Source organism: Rhopalosiphum maidis, chromosome 2 (genome assembly GCF_003676215.2).
Source record: "Rhopalosiphum maidis isolate BTI-1 chromosome 2, ASM367621v3, whole genome shotgun sequence".
NCBI classification, from domain to species: Eukaryota; Metazoa; Arthropoda; class Insecta; order Hemiptera; family Aphididae; genus Rhopalosiphum; species Rhopalosiphum maidis.
Window position 1 is genome coordinate 3,430,417 of NC_040878.1, and position 25,548 is coordinate 3,455,964.

The window sequence follows — 25,548 nt, forward strand, 5'->3', positions numbered from 1 at the left end:
CATAGTTTGATTTGAACAAAATACGTATTACATTCTATGAAATGATGATATTCACTCGCTTGCTAAACGATATAATAATATATATTATAATATATTACTATGAGAATAAGACTTACAAAAGGTGTATATACTATATAACATATGATAATAAAAATAGAATAAAATATAAATAAAACATCAACGTGGGTACAAATGATTCTAGATTTTCGTCGCTTTATTATCGGGCATCACGACCATAATCGACCGGCGTTGAAGTTATTGGGTTCGCTTTGGAACTGTTCCAAGACCACCCCTAGTAAGCAGCGATAACGGTATTAAAGGTTACTAGGGTATTTGCTAGTCGTGTGCCAAGACGCCATTTCCGGTAGACGCTTGGTGTATCCGCCCCCTCACTCCAGCTCTTGTCTTCACTAAAAGGAGAAAGACAAACATCGTTTGAAATTACCTGTACACCTTCATACTCTTAATTTCCGTCTTCGAGTAATTACACTAGGACAGATCTTCTACGGCCAACGATCTCGTGATGTATTAATTTCGTATACGATTCGTTTGTTTCTGTTTGGTTTTAAACATTTCGTTGTAATGATCTGGTTAATCCGTACTAATTTTCCTATTCGGCTGCAGCCGTGAATAGTCTTGGCGATGAAGTTCAACCAACTGTTTGACCTCTTTACCCCACTCGCTTTGTATGAACCAAAACGGTGTATAATTTGTTATCTGTTTCCAACTTAACGGCGTAAGCTTTGAAACTCTCAAAAGACATAGGAGGGATCGGGAAGACTGTTCACATTATAATTTGGTTATACAAACCATTGTATATAGACCATCAGTAGTAAAGGAGAAACTAAGGCATTATTTTCTTCTTCTCTCTCCCTCTTTCTCTCAGAATAGTATTCTATGCTTTTGTGTAATATGCATCCCTTTGGGTACAAGTTGATTAAAGTTTAGCACCAAGAGAGAATAGCCCAAACTGACGCTGCTGTAGAGGAAGAGAGGTGACGTTAATGGGGCTGGGTATTGTTATATTGTTGCTTATAAAGTTTACACACTTAACTGTCATTCTCTTTTGTATAATAAGATTTCGATCATCCTCTTGCCAGATTTAAAATTATGTGTTAGGTATATTGTTGAATTATAACAGATATTACAAAATAATTTGATTAACGAATATTGGATAAATGTCATACACGTATTCCCTTTTAACTTTAATTATTTTGAATAATGATTTTGTGATTATCACAATTTTATCATTATGGTCTGATTTTAACTATACCTATAATTAATATTAGAACACTACAAATATAATGATCATACTGAGCATTGTCCATAATTCAATGAAAAACATTCAATTTGAAGTTTAAATTGTATATTATATATAATATTATGTTATACCATATTTTATAGTTCTCAAACTTAATTTTAAAAAAGGCACCTAGAGATATTGTAAACTTGTGTATGATATAGGTTGTTTGGTCTTTTTAATTTACGATTTCTACAAAGCATTTTATTAGATTATTCCCTAGAGAGTCGTCCGGGGCAGGATTTTAAGACGTCCGCAGCTGTCATTTTCTTGAGGCAAAGAGGTCCAGAGAGACAATAAAATCCCGATGTACCCGGATATGTAATGACCAGCAAACTCTCACCCGTAGAATTTTCCGTATTTCTCAGCACCAAGCGCGTTGTCTGCTAACGTCGTAAAACATAAATCGGCACTCTGAAGAGGGTTATGTGTTGTGTTGGCATTGTCAGCGAAGTTCTACATCGAATATTACTAAAGCTCTTAAAACTTCCTGCACATTGGCCATATTTTCTCATCTCTGCACTTTAAATAAATCTAATTGTTCACAACAATATATATTTGTTATTTCCTTTAAACATGATACACTATGTTTAATGTAATTACAATTATACATATATTATAGTAAACGTGAAATGAACAAAGCTAGTATAAATATTTTTAAGTATGCATTAAGATAGGTGATTAGTAATCACTTATGACTAACAAAAATAAAACTACCCATTGTAATGATAACGTGATACCTATTAAACTTATAATACTTTGTATTCTTATTCAATAAATTATAATGCAAAACTATAATTGTTTGAATTGAGTTTTTAAATAGAACTATGTATTATAATATTTTCTTAATACAAGTATTGAAAAAAATATATTCAATTATATTACACGTTTTGGTTTCTATTTGTATAATTTTTATGACATTGTTTTATCAGCACAGTTAATTGAGAACTATAAAATAATTTAATACGTCTGTGTTTTTATGTGAGTTTAGACGAAATTGTTTTACATTGTAAACTCAAATAATTTCTGCGTATATTTAATATTATGAGATTGTATAATTGTTGTGTTTGTTTAACCACAAAACAATAGTTTCTATCCAACTATTAAAGTACAAATTATGTTATATTCTGTAGATAAATAACATATACGAGTAGTATATCGCCATATCGGTCAAATTATATATTTACAAATATAATACGATTGGTAATCTGGACATTACACAATTATTCATTATCTAATTGCTGTATTATTAATACAATAAAAATATTTATTTTTACTACATTATGGGTATTTAACCTAGAAGCTCTAAAAACCACATCTACAAAATCTAGCTGATTGTATTTTAAATAAATTTAATAATATTTTACACCAATATTGTGATTTTTCGAAATGGACCCCGATAATGATGACATTTTAAATAATTATTCAAGTACCTAAATATTATTTTAATTTGCTTCAAAAACAGTTTTTTTTTTTTAAGAACGTGGTTTAATTATTATTTATATTTATCAATTTTATTTTAAGTTTCTAAAAATATTGAAAACAATAAAACTGTAAAAACCAATTATTATAGCAATAATATTATTTCATAGTTATATACATTATTAATTATTGTAATAATTAACTATTTACATTTATTATTCACTTTTATAATTTATATAGTTATAATAAATGTATAACTACCAAAAATACAATTTTAAATGTTTGTTTAATTTAAAACCAATAAAATTTATAGTTATAGAATACTCCTTTAGCAGCTTTTGCTTTTATAAACATTGGTCACGGGCTCGAATTCAATTAAGACGATAACTACGTGTATGAGGAGTGGAAGACGCAGAAGTATTTTATTTAGCCTTTTAAAGACAATCTAAAGCTTCCGCTTTCGCGCTTTCCATTGCCAAAAATATAAAAACTCTTCATTTACCTCCAGTCCTATACTACGATTTAATGTTTAAACGACTGGAAAATGAGAAAACCATCGTACCGTGTTCATATCTATCGTGTGATATAATTTTGTTGTTTTTTGACGGAAACACTAATTTAAAACGTATTCGACCAGTTTGTAAACATTTTAAATTAATTTATATATAGCCTAGTAAATATTACCAGCCCATAACACAAAATCATACTTGAATACTTTAGTAATTTATTTCTTTAATAAGCTTTCATGGTGCTCTGGCAATGATTAATAACAATTTCTACTCTATTAAATTGCTAACACTTTTACGTTATACAATTTAAATCATCATCATTTAGGCATTACACATAATATTATAATATTCTCTAAAAACATAATAATTCAGGTGTATTTAGCATTTACTATTTTGGTCTCAAAAATGATAAATATACTAAAATTCAAATGTCATTGTTGATTTTTTATTATTATTTAGAAATATTTGTTTATACTACAATAAGATAATTATAGACATGAAAATATTAATAACATTTAAATGTATATATTTTAACAATTAACAGTCGCTTCACTACACTATATTTTACAGATGTTTTAAAAATTTTGTTCCCATAATATAATATTATCATTGTTGAACTTCTTGGATAGAAATACCTACGTAAATCGATTTCGGTCATTTAAATCTATATACTATATTATTTTATTTTCCAAGAATATAAAATGTGTGTGATTGTTTACTTTAAGTTTGAACGCGTGTGGTGAATAAATTTAAAGTATTGATATTGTTTTTCGTATCTTATATCAGTTTTTATTTGACTTTCTTCCAAGTATTGTTGACAAATTTATATATTTTATGATCAATATTATGATGTAATGCATTGTTATTCATTCTTGGTACCTATATATTTTCGATTTGCAGTTTATTTTATTCTATGTGTAAACGCATACCCGCACGTCTCGTTAAATCTTGACTGTCCTTACATCAAGCCCTGATGCCCAAGGTCCGGTAGGAAGAAAAAACCATTTAGCCCACCATAAAGACAACACGGTGCGTGCACCCTCTCCACAGTACGTACACAATATCGTCTTTTCCGAGCCGTATATATGTTATGTCGTTAATATTTTTCTTTCCTATTTTTTTTTCTGGATAAAATAAGACAAGAAATATACGTACAAGGAAAAACCGACGTTGATGTAGAGAGGAGGGGGTAAGTTTAAGTAAAAGGTATATACGGGTCCTGAAATCCGGTCACGATCGGCTCGCAAAATAATAATATATTACAGTTACAAACGGCTTCCGGTCCACCCCGGGGAATAAAAATAGTTCCTGATATATAAAAGTGAAAAAAAAATTCTATAAGAACAGATGAAACTTGCAAAAGGTTGTCTAGTGGGAGGGAAGCTTTGGCCTTATCAAACAAAATTGAAGAAAATAAAGATGGTAAGTGAACAACAAAGAAACATAATACTGATATTATTGCGGATTTTTACATAAATATATCTGAATATCTCGTTTTGTATATTTTATAATCTTTTGTGTTCTTGTATGTTAGTCAAATTGTTTCAATGCGCACGTTTACATGGTTACGTTGTGTAAATTAATTTTATAATACTCATAAAATCAATGTCCAGGTATAAAATATGTGACACTACTGTTATAATATCCTATCTCATAAAATAATAAGTAATCCTATAAAATATTATATCTATTTGATTCGATAAAACGTACTTATAATAATATAGCTATAATATGTTCATAATAAAAACTTATATTTATTAATCGCGTGTAATAATACATCTATTTTTTTTTTGTTTATTACCTTTTATATATTATCAATTATCATGTACAAATATACAATATATCTATGTAATATTCGGATATTCCCTTTGAAATTTAATTATCTAAATCGACATAGTTATATTATTATTATTCGTAATATTAGGTGAGTATATTAATCCATAATACCTACTTTATTATCTTTTACAACAATATGTAATAACTAGAATAGTATTACCATCATATATTTTCGAATCGTTCATTTTTCTGTTCCATATACAATAATAATATGAATATCTGATGTACGTTAATATAACAAATATTGATTATTGTGTAGACGAAAATGTAATTTTTTTATTGTGTCAATCATATATAATAATAGCTAGTATGCCTCGACGCGAAACTAATTTATTTTAGATATATATCTCACTATTTGGTTATAATTATAGTATTGAACTCATAAATTATTAATTTCATTGTTATATATTTCCAAACGTGTTATTTTTCCTTAGATGTGATTTATCATATATTAGTGCAGATTATATATTGAAATGTATAATTCAATCATTGTATATGGTAGATGGTAGATCGCAGTCAAATAAGTAAGATTCTATCGATTGGGAACGACTAATTGAAATTTAAAACAAATATATTATACTATATTATATTATGCACTGTCAAAAAAAAAGAGAAAATTAGATGAGGTAGAAGAGGGTATTGTGATATTATGTCGTTACTTAACAATTGACAGGTACTGGTCAAAAGTTTATAAAATGTTTTCGTAGAATCAAGTGCTAAAGTTAAAAATGAATATAAAAAATACAATACCGTAGGTATAGAGTAACTTTTTTTAATAGTTACAAAATAACTACTTATTTAAATTTAAACAAACTTGAAAATAAATATAATGGCTAAGTAATATAATTATATACTAAACTTAATTTTTATAATACTTCGCCTTAAATAACTGAATTAATAATAATACGTATTAACATCACTATACAAGTTAGCAGTGGCATGATCATGATTAATTTTCGGGTGGAGGTTTATAAAATAAATTACTGTAAATGGGTGAAGTGCACGTCGTTCTGTTACACGACGTTACAAGGTAATGTCTGAAATTGCAATACAAATTATGCAACTACGTATTACGTAGGATTCGTACGAAAAAATCTCGCATTTTGAGAGGTGGAAATATAACCCCTTCACCCCCTTCCAAGTTGTGCCATAGTCTGTTAGTACTTAACCATCGTTAAGTTGTATTCTTAATACACCAGTATACTACAAACGTAATAAATAATAATGCATTGGTATATTACACGTCAAGTTGGATTTATACAAACTGCCTGCAGCATTTAATTATTAAACAGCTTAAAAATGTGGTTAGAAAGAGATAGCCGACTAGCCGAAGTGGCTGACGCATCGACAACGTTCCTCGTTGATTAAATTATAATTTTATCGCTTGCATCCTACACCGACCGCTTCACCACATCATGCCACTCGCATCGGTTAGAGTAGATTGTAACTAATCGGTTACTATCTCGGATTCGGAGAGTGCAAATCGTGATTTATAATAGGTAGGTAACTAAAAAAGACGCGGGTGAGAATGATTTAGTGTTTAGTGATATCCACCATCCAAAGAACTTAATGCGGTTTTCCTTATCATTTCTCTTCAGTCTTGTATAAAATAATAATACATAGTTTTATAATAATATGTATAAGTAATTGCTTGAAATTATCGAATACAGTCTGAACACATAATTAAATTTGATCTTGTTTAAATTTATATAAAATTGAATTTTGAGGGCGGATTTTTATTTTTAACGTGTGGACTTATTCTTTAGAAGAATACTATTATATTATAGTTACTGTACATAATTAAGTTTTATATAATATCAGAAAATTTAATAACCGCACAATGTCCATGTGCGATACAAATTGTATACTTAAATGTAGAAAAAATTCATTTACACCATACGGTAATATTTTAAATTATTTATTAATATATTTTTACGGTTTAATAATAATGAAATTCTTGTAGAAAAGATATTTTTCAAGATTTACATTTTCTTGCTTGGGAACTTTAATAAATATTTAATGTTAAGTGGGAAAAAAAATTATGTACCTTATTAATTATTTCTATCTAATATATCAATACGACTATATAATTTATCTTTACTAAATACTTAATTCTTTTTGGATATTAATATTACGCAAATCGGACAATATATATATATATATATTTAATTTAATTTAATCACTATGATCTTATAAGTTAACTATATTATGTACTTTAAAAATCGCTATTGAAATTTAGAGAAATTCGTATAATGTACATATAGTATACTATAAAAGTATTGTATATTATATAGTATTTTATTGTATTAACTCCGTAATGGTTTAAAAATATTAATTTAAAATAAATGTTTGTTTCATTATATTTGTTAAATTTAATATTTCATATTAATGTTTGTCATCCATATAATATGTAACTAATTTGATAGTTTTTTATCATGATATGGTGTATGGAGCATAATAATTAAAGTACATTCCATAACTTACATTCATATGCAATTTAGACTGCACCCTTTGGGTGTGGCAGGACGTCCCAGTCATGTTTTTGACCAAAGAATAATTCAAAATTAGCTAGTTGTGTTATGTACATTTTAGTAGTTTACAAAAAGCAATTAAGGAATATCCTGAAACATTTGATTACCCTTTTTTTACCTGTGTGTTGACCCTATTTTTTTCGTCGCTGCGTATTATATTCTCTGCAGTTTCATGAACAAGGGTGTCAGGAAAGAGGACGAGCGTTTGTAGGGCGTGGTTTATTGTTTTGCAATTAATGGTAATAAAATAACAACTATAATAAGGGTCCTAAATCTTTAATATCTTTAAATATGTTTAGGTAAGGATATCACTACAATATTTTAGTTATTTGTAAAATGCAATTATTTATAAATCAATTTCATGTTTTTAGAATTGAGATCTCATAGTATGCGTTTTGATTATAATTTTGAACAAATATAATAAAGGTTTAGGAGCTAATTTCTGGAGTAAATAGCTTTAGGAGATAACGTGGTAATTTCAAGACTTTCTTAATGTAGTAATTTTAAAACGTTTTAATTAAGCGATGAGAAAATAGTAAGGTTTTACATTTTAGTATTATTTAACTCAACAGGCAGGAGCTGTGTTTTATCGTGTAAGAAAGTAGGGGGAGTGCAATTTTTTCACAATATTGTTATAACTTGAATCTTACTAATTAGAGTGAAACAGTTTCATTCGGCTCTTGAAACTTTTAAAAAAAATTGGCAGAGCAGTAACTTTTTTACGATTATTCTCTGTGGCCCATTGCCTGTATATGAAAATGGTCTAGTGAATCCGGTGCAATTAAAATCCTTCTAGGTACTTACTTCTATAGTAGTAATGATAGCAATTAAAAGCGTGAATGCATTAACCGAAAAAATCGTCTGTAACACAGACTTGGAAAAAGTGTAAAAAAGGGGAGTAATATGGGGAATTTCTGCAAGGCAGATGATGTTCTCAATAGTTCATAAGTAGCTTCTTCACTGACTAATATAGTCAATGTAAGACTTAATTAACACGAATTCAAGAAAAGTGATTTCCCGTATTAAAAAGAAACTGACTGGAAAGTTTATTTTCAACATTTCATTTTATAAGTCCTTTACTACAATGTTTCCATGACAACCATACATCTAATGACTACACATTTAATTCGTTAACATTTTTTTTTTTCAGTTCATGCATTGATAATTTATCATTGAAGAGTAAAGTTATGCCATATTTCTTGCATTTTTTGTGATTTTGAGTCCATTAAAAATAAAATGATGTACCATTTTACTAGTTTGTCAAATAACCGAATAAAATTAATGTAAATTGAAAATTATTTATTACTTAAATGGATGTCTTGTTTCAACCATTAAAACTATATTATGTATTAGGAATTATACTAATATTTAGCTGAATTCTTAATTTTATAATATAGTTTAATGTTATAGTAGTGCATGTTTTTTTCAATACATTATATAATTTAAAAAGTTCAAAATATCATCTAAAACTGTGTATTGGTTAATGAATATAAAATAAATATTTGATTTTATGCAATTCAACATACAGGATTGTTATTTATATTGTCATACTATTTTCCACGCCATATTATAATAGGTAGCTAATATATACAATTTCGTAGTTTTAAAATATACCCTTATCATATTTTTTTGACTCTAAAACTCATGTGCATACACATCCACCCGTATCTCATTTTTTTCAAATTGAAAAATACTTTTAAAATCGTTTATTTATTTTTTATTTCGAAAACAAAACTCATCGGTCACTCGACAGAACATTTTTCCCTACGACTAGAGAGGTCAAGTCTGTGAAGTAACATTCTCCGAGGACCTGTCATGGACAGGGGATATATTATTTTTCTGTGTGCAGAAAACGTTATTTTCAATTTTTTGTTTGCTTTTACGTTAAAAATGAACGGAAGAGGGAAATGACACGGAGTATAAACACTGTGACGGCAAAACAAGACAAAAATATAATCGGCTGACCCCTTCCCTCCACTCTTCAGACGTCAAGAGAACGAAAACTTTGTAGCCAAACCCGAATTTAGATTGAATTGCAAGAGAAAAATAGATAGTATGAGTGAAAGAAAAACTTGTATTTGTGCTTGCTTTTATTTGTTCTTTTTTACACTTTTTGTTTACACAGTTGCATGCACAATATATTGTAATAGTGTTGGCTTCATTTCTCAACCCCTACTAACCCGTCTATATATATTTATATATAAAATGTCAATAAAATCAAAAATGTGTTGTATGTCGTTTTATATAGTTTTATTTCATACATGTATAGTAGATCAAATCAAATTATATAAAATAATAAATAAACCAAATTATTTTATAAATATATGTCGATAAGAATAAAGTTTCGGGAGATAGCAAAGTAGTTATATAAGTAGTTACTAGTTGGAGTTTGGTGATTTACTACAGTTGTATAAGGTAAAACAAAAATAAAATTAACCAGAAAATATATTTTATTCATTGCATTTAACAAACTTGTTTAAATTAAGAAAAAAATATTAATATGATTCCATTTTTATCACGGTTCGTTTGACGAAAATAAAATGAAAAAATTGTATCAATTTTAAGGTAAAAACAGTAGGACAATAGTTTGGAACTAGAATAAATATATTGTTGTCTAAGCAACAATTAATATTTTATTATAATAACGTATGAAGTTTGTTTAAACATTGATAACAAAAATACAAAAATAATACCATTAAATAATTTTATTAATTAAGAGGTACTGATGAGAAAAAAAGTATTTATTTACAAATAAAATACTTATAGGTAAGTAAGTTTCCTTTCTATTATTGTCGAATTTTTTATATAAAATATCATATAAAAACTAGAGTCCCTGATGTCAAAGCTTATAAACTACGATATATAAAAAAGTATATATTATTAGATTTTATATTTATTTAATGTTTTTATTGAATATAATTAGTCACAATTTATTGCATAAAAATTCATATTCTTATTGATTAAAATATATTGTATAATATTAATCATAATATAATATTTTCTTATAAATACTGTTCACAATATGGTTTTTAATTTATATAATAATATTATATACTTGAAACGCAAATTTGTTTGTCATGCAATAATACAAGTCTTTTTATGTTTAATATTAATGACATACTTAGACTGATAAATTAATATACATACATTATAAGTATAGGTACCTACTTAATAGTTTTCACTTTTTAGTGCCTTCCTAAATATATAATTAATACTATATAATAATTACACCATCTTTAGAGTATTAAATCGTTTTATAAAAAGTAGGTTATCTATGTTAAACATAATATTTATTGTTATTTTTATTATTATAATCATTTGTGTACATAAAATATAATAATTGTGTGTCGCATATTCATATATAACTATTGTAGATTTGAACTGCAGTCATTGTATAAAATATAATATCACGATTTTAATGTTATTGTTTCTATTTGTTTCAGGTAAACGTTCTCTTTCAATCGGTTAAAGTGCTTGGGGAGTGTGGGGGCGCATCCTTAATACGTGAGTACATTATTTTTTTGTCCAACGCTAATGTCTGCAATCGTATTTTTCCCTTCACCGAAAAAAATCGATTCTTTCTTGCTGTAGTGTTTTGTTTTTTTACTTGGATTTTTTCATCGAGATTCGGAGAAAATATAAATAGCGGCTTGATGCATTGAATACATTACGTATTGAAAAATGTCTTTAGTAGTTTAGTGGCCACGGGATAAGACTATATAATATCTAGATCGACAGTTTAAAATTAATTGTTCAACGTATTTGGGAATCTCCCGGGTAACCTGAATTCGATTAATTTTCTTTTATTCCATAAATTATCGATATTCATAAAACGCTGATGTTATTTTAAAGCTATTTAAATAGTCTACAGTTCTTGAAGTATACCTACGTAGTTTCATAAGTTTATATTTTATTATGTATAACTGATTTTTTTTTAAATTATAACTAAAAAATTTAATATATAATATATAATTATGTAATTTATTTATCAAAAAACTTATACTTGTTTTTGTAAATTGCATTGTATAGTAGCAGAATTTCTGTCAAACGCCCGTATATGTTTAAATATAAATATAAATAATTATAAAAAAAAAATGTAATTTATTTTTCCTACGCCACATGGTATTCTGAGTATCACCATAAGTACGTTTACGACGGTAAGAATAGTTTTATAATTCAAATATTTAATGTTACATTACAATATTATCATTTGTAATTTTGTTGTGATTATATTTTTTTATTTTTCTAATGGTATATTACTTATAATACAACTTTACAAAGAAGTGGCTAATGACACGTATCAACTTTTTTACAACTCAATTTGTTATTATGTCAACTATTAATTGAAGGACCCTTAAATCCTAATGGTCGATATTTTTATCTAAAATTTTCATTTATTTTGTATTCCTTTCCCCAGTAAAAAAAATAGTTTTAATTTATACAAAAACCGTATTAAATTTTATAGTCTGATAGTTTTAAAGTTATGATTTAACTGTGTGACTTCCTTTCTTGCGTTTAACTTTTTTTATTCATTACTTGTATAGTTTGTTGTAACAGAATAACTATATTCCATTCGCGTTTAGAAGCTGACCGGACAGCGACTAGTTTTTTTTTATCTATGAATAAAATTATTCATACTTGCTGTTTCCTACAAATATGACAAATGACAATTATAAGTATATTATAAAATATAATTCATCTAACCAAAGTTATCATTAGAAATTATTCATAATATCTAAAATAATAAATTAAAGAATAAATAAAACTAGAACGAAATTTGAAGTATGGTGGACTTTTAATAACTATATCTATAATATATATATATATATACGGTGTACATTCCCCGTTTTAAAGTGTTCCGTTTGAAATCCACTCGGAAAACTGCAGATCTTGCATTGTATACATATTCTCATTATATAATTTTAATCTTTAATTTTCTATGTGTAAAATATATGTATATTATATTTAATTTTCTGTTAAAAAAAAATTTTAAAATATACATATTATATTTTTAATGAATAGCTATGTGCGTAATTATAATATTATATATGTAGCCATATATTTAAATTATTTCACTTACATTTTGTTTAAAGTAACATAAATTAATTTATAATGTGCTTTTTATATCTTTTTAGAAAATACGTATATACATTTTCATTGAAAAATATAATATGTTTCAAATGCAATCTATATATAACTAGAATACTTTGTATAACGAATGAATTGCAAATTCATAATTAACGTTGCTCCCGGAGGCTGTTAGATTATACCTGACAGGTTCATTTTTACACATATAAAGTTGAGGTAGATGAGGATTCATTGTTATAAGATAAACTTTGGACGTGTTGAGATGGCAGGCGGCCTTCGTTAATTTAATTTAACGTCAGTTAAACCAAGCAAATACGAGTTTTACACAAGTAGTTTCGTGTCCGTAAAAACCTTGTAAAAGCCAGTTACATTTTACATTAAATTGCTTTTACAGTTTTCCCATTATATATTTTTCACTGAAAATGTAATGTGTCTATGATTTCATTTTCTTTAAAAACAATTTGATCATAACTATCACGACAAATACGAGTATATAGGTACACAATGACCTAAAATTCGTATTTTTTTCATATCTAATCATTAATATTGTTTTCATTTCCAGATATTAATCGTTTGTTTGAGAATTTAATTAACTCGGTTAATGGTAATAAATAGAAAGCTTCACTAGTCAATTTTAATTGAATTGAAAATTAATTTCCATTGGTTTGGACTCTGCGAATCAACTATCTATGTACCTAATATATATAGCTAACGTTCCATATGATTATTCGTCAATCGGTTGAATTGCAGTACATAATATTGTTTATTATTTCATTTTAAACTTAAAGCTTTTAATAACTCTAATTATTTTAAAATTATACATTGAAATTGAAGGTTCACAAAAAGAAAATGATAAATTCAATAAATACCTAATGCTCTAATGTTTAATATACCTTCATGTAAAGCAGATGTGAAAACCAAGAAAATCGCTTGCTGGTTTGTAGGTTTCAAGTGGTTTTAACTTTAAAGTGTACCTCATTTATAAATAGCTTGGTTATTGTGGCGAATTTGCTAAATTTAAATTAAATAATTAATCGATGCATATAAAAATCGTTTTAATTTTTGAATTATTTTATAATTTATTTTATTATTATTATTATTTTTAGAAATAAAAAAAATTAAAATTTACTGAAAACATCAATTAAATTATACAATACCTAATTATTAAATATTAAATATATACATTATATATTATTATTTTTTACTTATAAGTCAACGCCAATGGAACTCAGAACTGAATAAATAGGATCGTGATGACCAAAAATACTATTGGAAAGCTGACGGGACTTAGAGTATAGAAACCGATTTTGTATTATTATAACAAGCTTTTTAAACATCCTTATTAAGATGTAGTTTGTGTTTATAATTAGGACCTAAATATTGCTTAATAGTAATAATCTGCTATGGAATGATTAAAGAGGTTATATTCTATTCACTTTGACTTTTCAACGAAAAAGTAGTCAAAGATCCAATATTTTCTTATTCAATCATTTCTATCATAGTCTTCTTATTAACCAAAATCTACGAACATTTTATTGAAAACGTATTATTGTATACAGATATTTATAGTTTTATGTATTTGTTAATATTATGCTAAATATATATATATTTATAAAGAAAATATACTTATTACTTTATATATCATAATAAATTATAGACTTATAAAATAATGTTTGCAACTGTTTATTTAACTAAATTAAGTTTTAATCCTAGATCTGTATTGTTATAATAATGAAAGTATAATACATTGCTTTATAGTACATTTTTTGATATAAATGTATTTTTATTATACTTAGTTAATATATACTAATTTTTGATTTATTTTTTCGTTGTACCATTTTTAAAAATCAACAGTCTTAATCTTTCCAGAGTTTTAAATTATATTTATGTACCGAGTGTAAATTAACTTGGCGAACACGTCATTGTACGAGTTGTTCATCTCTATAAATATCACTAAATCGTGCATGAATGGCTCAATCTGCAAGAGATTTGCTTAACTTCTCCTATTATTTGGATCTGTATTTTTATTACCCCACCCTAAATCCCTGTAATGGGGGATTAAAACATGAGTTTAATGTATTGAAAGCCGCGTGCCGTTTTCTAAAAGCCCTGACCACCATTACCATAATTGATACAAATCGCTTACTTAAATAAGTATACCACCTACCTCATCTATACTTGCACCACCCTTCTTCTTCTTTCTCTTTAGCGTATTAATATAACGGCGATGGCAAATAACAAAAACACACAACCCTTGGCGAATAATAATAAAAACCGACCAACCAAAACAGAGCAATAAATAAAAGGCTTATTGAGAATTTTTACAATTCAAGTCACCGAATCGTGTTGTTAATGGCTTAAAACTTATCTTGAAATGAATGTGTGGTGAGTTAAACCAAAAAAAAATAAGCATCCGTTTTTCTAGTCAACATATGTCTTTAGGTTAAGTACTATCTTTCGATAGATTGCATACAAAAATTGAGTTTTAACAAAAAGATTCATATCTAAAATAAATATATTAGCCTTTATTTATTTATCTAAAACTATTTTCATGAATGAGAATCATTTTTAAAATTATTTTTAAAATTATATTACTTGGTATTTTATCATTTTTTTTTTTTCATTTGTTAAATGGTTTTATTCATTTTATTTTATTTTAATTAAAAATATACTATACATTACTCATATAAATGCTATATTTTTTAGGTATGTTACATGAATTATATATTATATATTTTACTGTAGCAAACACTGATAATTGAAAATAAATATTGATACAATGCAAAATGTAAACCGAAATTGTGTCATATCGTAATTTAGTCATGAGTAACCTATATTTAATCATCATCAATTTCTGAATATCATCATTGTTTGTGATTTGCTACCACATCACTCGTTACTAGCCAATTGGCATTTACTACTTTCCGGACATGATTGTTGTCACAATAGTATAATATCAACAATATATTATTATGTTTAAATTATAGTGTTGCCGATAATATAACCAACGCTTAATGCTTTTTAAAGGTTATAATAATGTACGTGCTTGTAAAAAAAATATATATATAATACATATAAACGTGCTATTTAGTATTATTTTCAAAATAAACAATTTTTTTAAATTAATTTCTCTCTCTAGCAAATTGTCTTAAATATTCATTACGGATATAAAATTATTATAAATGTGTCTATTTAAAAATAAAACATACATAAGCCAAAATATATGCTTATTACATATTATTTAAGTATTATAAAATAATTATGAATGAAATGGCGAAATACTAGTAAATACTACCGTATTTTGTATTAATTGTAGACTATAAAACATCCGGTCGTACGCACGCACCAGACCACTTAGCCATTAAACAACGGTCGCGTCTACAACTATCTTCGTGCCAAAAAAAAAACTATTAAATTAGAATTAAGCCTTCTTTCAATCGTAGAATTCATGAATGATTTTCATTTCGCTACGTGACGAGATCTACGAGGGACGTCCAGAAAGTAAGGTTACGAAGGCTGTGTATTACGAAGGGAATTTTGTTTTTCAGAGTTGTCACCAGTGTCATGTAGAGAATTTTTTAACGATCAAAACAAATTATCAAACGCCTCAATCCGTTACGAAATGTCGTCACAGCAGCCAAACGCGTCAAACAGTTCGTCCTCCAATCGCCCCACCTACCGTAAATGTGAGATACGCTCTGTATTCCTTGGACGGTATGAAAGCGAGGGTGAAACTTTTCTTGACTCAATTGTGACTGGTGATGAAACGTGGGTGTGTCACTATACTCCTGAGTCAAAAAGGCAATCTCTACAGTGGCGCCATACCCATTCACCATCAACCAAAAAATTCAAAGTCCAATTCTCAGAGAGAAAGATCATGGCATCTGTTTTTTGGGACCGGAAAGAGTTATTATTGGTCGATTTTATGCCTAAAGGGAACCACCATAAATGCAGCTGCATATTGTGAGACACTCAAGAAGTTGAAAAAAAAAATCAAGGATAAAAAGAGAGGAATTCTGACTCGTGGTGGTCACTCCTTCATGACAACGCTAGACCACATACCGTCCGTCTCATTCAGGACCTGCTTATTTTATTTGGGTGGGATATTGTGACTTACCCACCCTATTCCCCGGACCTGGCACCATCGGATTATCATCTTATCAATAAATTGAAGGAGTTTTTGGGTGGACAACGATTTTCAAATAACGAGGAGGTCCAAGATACTGTCGAAAATTGGTTTCGGGGGGTGGAGCGGAAGGTATACGATGAGGGTATACAAAAACTGGTCCCTAGGCTTCAAAAATGTATTGATCTTAATGGCGATTATGTAGAAAAAAAAATGAAATGTTTTGACACTTATCTTGTAAATTTCATTTAAATATATTCATTTTTCAATTTTTAACACATTTTGTAACCTTACTTTCTGGACATCCCTCGTAAATGTCTCTTATATAGGTACCTATCGATAAAGGGTTCCATTTTTTTTTTTGAAATCACTCAAGTTTCTCTGTATATTCCCGCATGCACGTGGACTACGTGCAAATTCTTTATAGCCTTGTATGCATTTCCAGCACGGCCTTCTTCATACACATGGTAGCAATATATTAATTGGAAATAAAAGATTTAGGATTAGCGGGATTATATAATACACTCATGGTATTGCGTTGTAACATATAACTGTTAATATGAATTTAATTTAATTTAGTGTTAGTATCCCTCTGCACATTATCATCCTTTTAAATCTATATAATATATAATCTATTTAAATTATGAATAAACACATTCAATTTATCGTTTGTTCAGTTATAAGATTATTGATAAAAGTGAATCTATTTCATTTATGACAAAATATTTTCTGACTGTCATGTACTCATATTGAGTATTAGTTATACAACGTTAATATAAAGAACATTATACAAAAAAATATATTATATTTTTATTTATTAAGTTTCTAATTTATTTTTATTTTAATTTGTTATTCTTGTCAATCGATTACAGTTGATAATCGTATTTAATAAATACCACTATTTAAAAAATTTAAAGTGATTTCTCCGTTTTTTTGGAACATATATTGTTTCCTTGAAAACTAATCGAATAATATTAGGTATATTATAAACCGTCGTTTTAAATCTCATAATTTTTCGGACGAGATTAATTCTTGCAGATAGCAACGATATACCTTTAAAATAACCGTCCCGAGTTTTATATATTACACACATATATTGATTCGATAAATAAAGCGTGTGATTGCATACATGGGCCGTTGCTCATTTGAATGAATTCAGTATAATATGTACCACTAGCTCGGATCATCGACCCATTTACCCTCATAGGGGTAGTCTGGTAAAACAAAAGCATCCACCCGACACGCATTTCTTTGTCCGGATTAAGCGCAAATACGGCGCAGTGGGTCTTTTCAATTTTTATGACCGTCGGAAACGTGGTGAAAAAAAAAATAAAAAATAATAATAAAGATAAAACACGCATATACGCATAAAGGACCTATACACTATATATATTAAAGTGAAGGGGAAAGGACAGCAGCTAACAACAAAAATTATCCTCTGGAAAATAGAGGAAAAGAAAACCCGTATGTGAAATTGCCTACAGGGCTGGACTCCGGATCCGCATTGATAAGTAGAAAACTACCCCCTGTCGCCATGAAGTCACTGGGGACATAAAATAAGCTTTTAGCTGGTTTACAACAAGCGGTCGACGAAGCTCGTGAATCAATTGCAAAGGCCGAGTGTGTATGTGTGGATGAAAAGCCGATCTCATTGCGAGTCACAGCAGCATGTCTTTGTACGTGTGTATATAACATATACAACGAATACAGGATGTCCGGAAAATAACTGTATACATTTTAATTTTCTAAGAAATTTCAGTTTTTGCGATTTAAAAATATGTAGTCAAGAGTACCGAAGCCATTACTTTTTTCCGACATAGCTTTATCCTTTTATAAAGTGAATATAATTTTACCAAACGAGTAAAAAGAATCGTCAAAGAAAACTGCATGTTGGCCAATGTTTTAAGCGATTGTTTCTTGTTATTTTTGCAAGTCTATATAGTCAAAAGAATTCGTTAAGTTAAGTCAAAAATAATTTAACTTAGCTAAAAATCAGTTGAATTATTAATCCAAAGTACAAAAAGTAAATTTGATAAAAGTACACAAATAAAAAAAATAAATGGAAACAATAATGCATATAAGAGTAATTTATAGAAAAAAAATACCTTAAAGACAGATCCTACGAACAGTAGTTTTTTAATTCTTTAGATTGATTTTGGTGAATTAAAACTAGTAAAAATTAACAAAATGTGACTATAAAATTATTTAATTAGTAACTGCATATTGTTGATCAATTTTTAAATCATTTAGTCGTTTCAAAAAATCTAAAAAAAAAGTTACTTGTTATGTAACTTTACTTTTTAACTATAAAGTATAATATTATTACTATAATATTTTATTTTTGTATCTATAACATTAAATATTTTTAATCGTTGGATTTTAACTACAAAATCAATAATAGTTGTAAAAATTAAAAAAATATAATAACACAATTAATTGGTGACAATGTCAAGCAAAAATAAAAACGGAGATGATAGATTTCTCGGTAGTCTGGTATGGAAAAAGAATGAAAGGAATGCAATATAAGTCACGGCAAACGTAACGACGTGCCATATAGTGTAGTGATTTATACGTGAGTTTCGAAGATTAAGCACTGGGGGAGTATTTATTATAATATCACATCCCCTTGTGATTGTAGGTCGTTCGTCTTTAGGGTCACACATCACGTGGATGATGGATTCGATATTATTGGATAGAAGTAATAGAATAGTTGTGGTATAATTGAAAGTGATAATATATAAACAGAAATCAGATATATATATATATATGTATATACGTATATATTTTTCTTGGTTTGCTGCTCTTGAAATGTGTCGACGAATTGGGATTTTTTTTATCCCAATGAATAAAACTATAAAAACAACAAAACTACCGACATGGGAAATCGGGAAAAGAACAACTGGAAATGTGCCCGAGCACTACAAACAATAATAACAGTCGTAACTGCTGGATTAAAAAAAAAAATCCGTTTCAATTCTTACTCTTTTTTTTCCACATTACGTCTGGTTGAGTTCCAATTGTGTTGTATATTTGTATAGAGTATAGTTTCTGGATGATCCGGATAATCTAATATTTATGATCTGATTTGTTTACATAACATTCAAAAATAACTAATAATAATATGAGCTATATTATTATTTAAATAAACCACTAAATATTATAACTTCGTAGAAATTAACAAAATCAGATACTGTACAAATATTTTAAATTAAAAAAAAATTGTTTTGATTAAAATCAATGAAAACAATACTAATTTCATCTAATGAATTTGAAAAAATGTAATAGCTATTTTCAGTTAGATGAACATAATATTAAATTTATTAATTTAGTATAATACATATATTATGTTGCAAAATACATTATCGCTACTTTTCCAGCATTTTTATTAAATAAAAGTTCCCATTTTCTCATTTGTTTTAGTAATTTGTTTTTGTTTCATCTTTTTAGTAATTGACCATAATATGTTTCTCTTTTTGATTTATTTTTATCATATTTGCATAAATCTGAAATCTCCATTCTCCGAGGAAAACTCTATTCTGTTTAAGTCTATTTCTTTAATATTTGTTAGTGATTTATAGTGATATAAGTTAAATTTTATTTGTTTGCATTTGAAATGAAAGTATATCAGTCAATTTTTCTAAAGAATTTTAAACTATGTTTTTTATTATGTTTTTACAACCATTCTAACCTATAAGCTGAGTTGGCATTAATTATATTTATTAGAGTTTTAATATGACTGTTGGGCAATTTTTTTAACATTTACTTTTAGTCACGATTATAATAATTTGTATTTAATGAATGTTTAATTATTATTATTATTATTTTTTTTTATTATTAAACCAGAACGTATTAATTTGTAATTTCATAGGAGTGCAATGTATTTTTTTTAAACATTTAAATATTGTTGACACGTAAAACGCTATCATTGTATCAGAATAAATTGGTTTCCAATACTGCATGACCTTCATAAGTAATACGAATAACCTCAGTTAAAATGGTGGTGAGTATTTATGTCATATTTGTTTATGGGATTAAAATTTTAATTTTATCAATTTTTTGATTTTAAAAGTTGGATACATCATATATTTTAAACCATTATGGGATTACGTATTTTAAAACTCAGTGGATATCATACAATACTGACTGATTATTATAAAATAATACAGGTGACTCTTATTTTACATTAAATCCTTACGGCTGCGCTTTTTTTCCTGCCTACCTATATTGAACATCAATAAATTACATTTTTGAACTATAGATATTTTTCGGATAAAAACACAATTTGTAACCTTTTCAGTATTACATATACAAATCGATAAAAGCAAAAACTCATTGAACCGGAAAAACGAATTTCAAAAATCATATATTTTCATTTTGTTTTGTGGAATTGTTGGTTTTTTCATATAGAAAACAACATTGTGTTTGTTACATTTTGTGAGTTTCATATGATATAATATATTATACATACCAAATGAATAGTAATATTTTAAAAGTGTATATATTCAGTTTTTAAATGTTATAATTACTATATTACTTTTAATTAAGAATCCTATTAAAATGTGTATAAGACTGAAATTTCTTATTTTAACCACCAATTCTAGTATTGTACATTTATGAGACATATTATTTATTAATCAATGTTAATACCATAATGGTATCAATAAATTATATTATGAAAACAATAGTTAAGAAATTTTCAAAAATAGATCAATATGGTAAAATTATGAAATGTGCATGATGGTAGGTATATTATTACCCGCAGGAATTCCATCATTGTTCATAACAAAAATATAGATCAAAGAGTTTCTACCTATACCCAGTAATTAAAAATTTAAATTTAAATAGCTTGTATGACCAAAGATTATTCATGATAAAACTACATACACACACACCGTGTTGTAAATATTATGATTTTTTTTATTTATTTAAAATTGTATAGTTGAGAGTGGGTCATATAAAAAATAATTTCTTTGAATTATATTTAATTCATGGATTTTACACGTATGTATCTACTGCTTGAGAGAACGACCTGGATCCAGTTTTACGAGCACTGGGTAAACCGTACCAAAAGGGTCATTTTTAAAAGAGATTATTCTCAATTCTTAAGTGCTATTGAAGTTTCGCATTTTATATAATATCAAAAGAACTATACTCGTTGAGTATTAAAATAATCATGAAATATGTATTTTTTTGTTTGTATAGCCCACAATAACGTTTAATCGGAAATCGTTTGTTTGGATAGTTCACAAACATTTAATCGGGATTTTTCATCCTGTCAAGATCGGATAAACTTTGATATTCATATATACTGCATTTTAATAAAATATACGTGTTAAACGTTTAAAATAAAAATAAAAATCTATCACTCATATATTTAATTCATATTATGTCATCCATTAAATAAATAATAAACTTAAAAATAAAACGAGTTAGTCTAAATAATATAGTCTAATTTTAATTTTGTTTTATAATATACCTACAGTAGGTATATAACCTATTATATATATATAAAAAAAAATATATTTTCAACAATAATTAAACGATTTACATTAGACATTTTTTTATATTATTTTGAATTTTTTATAAAATATGTTTTATGATTTTATTTTGATATCAAATATCTTGTTAATAAATTGAATTATATCTTTGATATTTTTTATAAGTCATGAATTATGATAAAATAATAGATTTCTTGTTTCACTCTAAATTTAAGATAAAATGTATTGAAAAATTGGTTCTTACGTACGTTAGCACATAAAGTTAATAAAATCTACAGCTACCTTAAACTTACCATAAACTTAGTAGCCATCACGATTAATACATAGAAATTGTAATGGATAAAATCGATTCTTCAAAATAATTGAAATATTATCCTCATTTCATATTGACACTCCAGAATTCACTTGACTCACCTATTCATCACTCCAAATTATAATTGACCCTTACAGTTATGTTTTTTATAATTTTCTTCGTTAGACTTGGTTAATAAAAAAGAGACATTTCCGAGTATTGTAACTCAATACCTTTACCACCTTGTTTTATCGGGATTTGGAATTCATATTATGTCATATCGTATTTATCATATTTTAAAACACAACAATATGGGGGGGGTATCTACCTATGATTATTATTTTTTTTAATAATAATATAATAAAAATATATATATATATTTATATATACACATAAATGGAGAACTAGAAAATAATATTTATACGTAAAACCGAATGAAAATAAATAAAATATAAGTCGTTTATTCGTCATTATATTTTACGTTGTGTAATACAGTTCTATATAGATGCGTGGGTTTTGTTTTACAAGGTTTTGTGGGCCGGCTCCGCGTGTTTGTATAACAGTGACACCCGTAGTATCGTGATGGTTTATTGGTAATCCAAAACGTTTATTTGCGGTACAACGAAAAAGGTTAATTAAATTTCACGGGACAAACGGTCCGCACGCGTTCTCTCCTATACTCTGACAACACACCGCAATATTACTGCTGTTATTTTATTTAGAACAATAAAAGGCGTCCGGGAAGCTCTCTGCCTGCTATATATATACGTATTTCTCTCCTCTCGTTTCTGGCCAGCATTTTCTCTTTTCGTCGTCGTCGTATAATCATAATTGGATAACAACTAATCACAGCGCGCCCGTTAGTAGTTCGGCGGATGTCGGAAATAATATTATCGTCTGCGGCAGCGGCGTTTTCTCCTACAGAATCGTTGTTTTTGCTGAGCCCGTCTCCTTAAAAGTTGAAACATTCGAACAGTAACTTATATGTCGTCACCGCGCAGATAACAAACGCCAGATAAGAAACAATCGCGATTGCTGGTCTTGTATATAATATATATATATATATACACACTCACGAGGAATCCAGAAAACGCTGCTGGACTATCCTGTGCATACCCCTTGCAGCAGCCAAGCATAGTGTTTGCCGTCGTACGTATAATATATGAACGTGTCCCGGGGCAATAAACGTAGTCCTCTCCTCTCTGGTTCAACCCTGAAATTATATAGGTTAATAAATTAAACGACATAATGGCCTCCGTCCGAGTATTAACTGTTCCGTACGATTTAATGTCCGGCGTCTTATTATATCTAATGTCTGATTAAATTTCTGTTAGAACTGCAGTATTATATATTATTATTATTATCATATATATATATATATATTATACATATATATGTGTGTGTATCGTGACGGAATGACCGCTGTCTCACATAAGTCTCGCCAACCAGTCGCCGCCGTTTCGGTGATATTGCACAGCGTATTTATTATAACAAACTATTCCGGAAATAAAACACTGCAATCGCAATAATTGTAGGTTTTGATTAGCCGAGGATGACGTGACATATAATATATATATATATATATATTGTCCCTGGAAACCGGGAAGGACAAGAAAATAAATACATTGCAGCAGCAGCGTTAACCATTCTTAAATGTATATATAGTACATTACATTAGGTTTAATTCAATATATACCATTCGGTTATTACTGCTGCAGTGTTGTATTATAGTAAGTTCCGATATCCGATTGAATGGTCAGCATTGTTTGTGACTGTTGCGCCATAAAATCCCTACACATAATGCTAGCCAATCAAATAAGCCCAGTTCGTAACTTATTTAATCAATTTAGATTGACTACGTGTGCTCATTTATATAATTTACTGTGTTAGCAATACATACCCCATTTAATTAAATCGTCTTATAATTATAATTAGTTGCACATTAAATAATAAATTAGTAATTATTACCGATTACCCTGCTACTAATGTATGCACTAAATATACAGTATCTATATCCCATAAAAATCATACAGTTTTACTCTTGATTCATATTCTTATGAAATCATAACAATCTCTGATCTTACTAAAAAGTCACTTCACATATTTTACATGAATTTATTTTGTTTCAAAAATTGATAATATTATATATTTAATTATCAATTTATTAATCATTTGCAATTCATTTATTTTTGCTTAATCTTATCATCGTATATTATAATTATATTGATCACTATGTTTTGTTATAATTTGTAACCGATATTTATCAGATTTAATTTAATCTAAAAAAAAAATAATAAACTTTATAATTCAGTAATAACATACGTTTATTACGTATTATTGTAGATTATTTATCATGTACATTTAATTATTTCAAATTGCGTTAAAAATGTGCATCCAGTAATAAAATTTTAAATTACACAAAATAATCATGACATAAACCAATATTATTATACTAAATTTATTAGATGTCTATACAATAAAACAATATTTCATAATTTATTTTTGACACATTTATAAGCAAAAGATTTTTTTTAAATATATTTTTCAACGATTTGTCACACACTTTAAAGATATCCATTAATATAATTGTTTCAGCTTAGGTATGTTTAGTTTTAGTTTTTTCTTTTATTTATGACCAACCAAATACTCTCACCATCATGTATTGTTCACTTTATATAAAATGACAATTTCAAAGCCATCTGTTTTAGTGGTATATATAATGTTATGTTTTTCGACTCTATGACCGTTTCATAAACTTGATACGTGCTGACCTGATGCCAGATCCCCCCTGGTGCTATAAGCGGCGGCTGCAAACTTTCAACGTTTTCCGTACGTACACGAACACTAATAATAACTGACGTTGGTTTACGCGAATCCTCGTCGTATCGACTTAAAAACATGTCTCCCGTGTACATATTATATACTAATATCACACATACACTCACA

General features: G+C 27.5%; 1 protein-coding gene across 2 annotated transcripts in view; it reads left to right on the forward strand.

Moving 5' to 3' along the window:
* LOC113554122 (max dimerization protein 1-like) overlaps window positions 1-25,548 on the forward strand; it is a 170,227-nt gene that overhangs the window by 70,682 nt on the left and 73,997 nt on the right. The gene's annotated exons all lie outside the window — the stretch shown is intronic.